Below are 2,911 nucleotides of genomic sequence, written 5' to 3'. Positions count from 1 at the left end.
TGAACTTGTTGCCTCTAGGAAACTCAAGTATTATATCCATTGGTCGCCTCTCTACCCCCGCTGCATTTGCTAAGCGCATCACCATCGATGGAAATGGAATGCTGACATTCTTCTTCTCAATCAATTTCCAAATCGATTTGCACAATAAGGGAAAGATGGCTATATGGTTCCCTTGCATAATAGCCCAAAGTAGCAAAGCAGTTCTAAATCTCACATGGGTAGTATGGGTGCTCGGGATGATGTAGTTCGCCACAATTTGATGCCATATACGAGCTTCAGCATTCAAATCAGAGTATGCAATACTAGTGGGAACATAATTCTTCCATTTGCCATACTAGTGCGATCGCTGCGGCCAGAGGGGATGCAAAAGGATGTGCGGATGAACAAAGACGTGTGGCCGCACAGATAGAGTTTTATTTTTTATTTTTTATTTTTTGAACTTGAGGTCAAAGGCTTGTATGCGTGCGCACACAGGTCCGTGCTTACGCACAGAGGTTGGGAATGGGGGACTTTATGCCCATGCACAAGCTGTTCTTTCGCTGCCACCAGAGGGGCTATCAAGCTACGTGCGGATGCACACGTCTGTGCGGCCACACAGATGGAGCAGGAAAGGGAGTGCATATGGTCGCACGCAGATGAGCGCTCGCTTAGGGAAAGGAAAACTGGCAGCACGCACGCACAGGCTGTGCTGGCACTGCGACCAGAGGGTAAATCAAAGCTCGTGCGGATGCACAGGCTGATATGTCCGCACAGATGGAGAAAATTTCAGGGCTGTGCGGATGCACAGGTGGGTGCGGACGCACAGATGCTACCTTTACGGTTGGGTTGAGGTTGGGAGGGCAAACTACTTGAGGTTGAAGCTTCTTGGTTGTTTTTTGCGGTTTGAGGAGGAAGCGTCAAACGGGAAAACGCATCGGCTATTGTAGCCATATATGCTTCTTGTTTCTTATGGAACTCTCGTTCTTGCATGAAGGTGTGAATTGTGTCATTCATGTGAGGTTGGTTGGAGGGAAGGGCTTGGTTAACTTGAGGAGGACTAGGCCTACTATGTGGGTGTTGGTACTTTCCTTGAGGTTGAGATTGTGGGGGTTATTGGTATGATTGTTGGTATGGTTGTTGGTATTGTGGTTGACCATGGGGTTGTTGATAGTAGTAGACTTGTGCGTTTTGGTTGGGATGAGCTTGAGGAGCTTGGTTCCACCTTTGGGTTGAGTTATCCCTCCACCCTTGGTTTTGATTTCCTCCATGTTGGTTGGATCCTTGGGTGTAATTTGGTTTTTGTGGGTTAGAGTTAGCTACCGCTAATGTAGTGTCCTCTTGGAGCTGAGGACACTCATCAGTGTAATGAGTGTTACACGCACAAACACCACATACCATTGGTGGTCCTTCAATTCTTTGAGGTTGAGGTTGATCACTTATCAAAGCTTGAGGAATTTGTTGCCCTTGGGTGAGTTGTCGCAACATAATTGTCATTTCACTAAGGGTCTTAGTCAAAATAGCATCTCCGGAGGGAGAAGCTTCATTCACAGCTTTCGGTTGGGGGCTCCTCGCCCTTGAGTGCTGAGTGGAGTCTGCCAAGTCTGATATAACTTCCCATGCTTCCGCAGCGGTCTTGTTCTTAGTCAATGAACCTCCACTCGCGACATCTAGGAGAAGCTTGTCTTGGTGATGCATTCCTTGACAGAAATAACTAATGAGAACCAACTCATCAATCTGATGGTGAGGACAAGCCTCTAGCAACTTCTTGAATCTCTCCCAATACTCATACAAAGTCTCCCTGTGCCGTTGCACAATGCAAGAAATCTCTCTTCGCAACTTGTCTATTTTCTGGGGAGGGTAGAACTTTTCCAAAAACTCCTTACACAACAAGTCCTAGTTGGATCTAACTTCACTCGTCTGAGTATAAAACCACTCCTTTGCTTTCCCTTCCAAAGGGAAAGGAAAGGTGAAGACCAATACTGCAACTTCATCGGCCCCATGTCTTCTTGCGGTTGCACAAGCAACTTGGAAATCCTTGAGATGCTTCAAGGGATCCTCTCCAGGCAGTCCATTGTACTTGGGGAGCAAGTTTATCATGCCAGATTTGAGCTCAAAATTTGGGTCTAAGGCCGGATACAAGATTTGGAGTGGTTGCAAGTTAATATCAGGAGCTCCGGCCTCCTTCAAGGTGATTCATCTATGTGGGTCCACCATGTCGGTGTCACCTGAGTCACTCAAAGAGAATTCAATACTCCCCACAGATGAATATAGAGTCTCCTCGTTGATTGGAGAATGATGGTCATGGATGGTTGATGATAGTGAATGAGAGTGCTCCTCAAGGGAACCCGATTCACTATCCACAAAAGCTACCCGGCGCCGAGCTTGCCTTAAACGAGTTAAAGTTCTTTTAATTTTCGGATCAAAAGTGGCCAATCTCGGGTCTGGAAGCGACCGTGTCATTCAACTGAGGAGGCAATAAAACCATGCAATTATGAAGGGCAATAGTAGCACTCATTGCACTTAAAGTGAACTCCCCGACAATGGCGCCAAAATTTGATGGGAGAGGGGATCTAATTAGCATGTGGGTTAGGAATTCGGTTATCCAAAGAAAACAGATTTAACGTTGCAAGTATAGTCCCAACCCGACGAATTGGCCCCTCGGATCAAATTGGAAATTCACAAGATATGTCACAAGCAAACCAAATTAAAATCGCGAGTATTAGACTCCCGAGTCATCTCCCTAGGAGCACTTTAGAACAACGAGTGTGCAATTTCGGTTGTAGTGATCAACGGGTTGTGAATGAATAAATGAACATATAAAGCAATAAAAGAACATGCAAAATTGTAATGATTGAACTAATTAAGAAATTAAAGAACCGACTATGTAATATAAACAAGTAAAGTATGAAAGAAATCAACATATAAAGGTATA

The 2,911-nt window shown here is 45.3% G+C and overlaps 1 non-coding gene across 1 annotated transcript; it reads left to right on the top strand.

The window, feature by feature from the left end:
- The first annotated feature begins 1,711 nt into the window (after positions 1 to 1,711).
- LOC148553446 (small nucleolar RNA R71) lies at positions 1,712 to 1,818 on the top strand. The gene has a single exon (XR_015893503.1). It is a non-coding gene; the product is annotated as a small nucleolar RNA R71 (small nucleolar RNA).
- The last annotated feature ends 1,093 nt before the right edge of the window (positions 1,819 to 2,911 follow it).

This window comes from Arachis ipaensis, chromosome B7, assembly GCF_059453495.1.
Source record: "Arachis ipaensis isolate K30076 ecotype BB chromosome B7, ASM5945349v1, whole genome shotgun sequence".
Lineage (NCBI taxonomy): Eukaryota > Viridiplantae > Streptophyta > Magnoliopsida > Fabales > Fabaceae > Arachis > Arachis ipaensis.
Note: the sequence above shows the minus strand (reverse complement) of the source record. Positions and strands in the feature narration are given on the sequence as shown.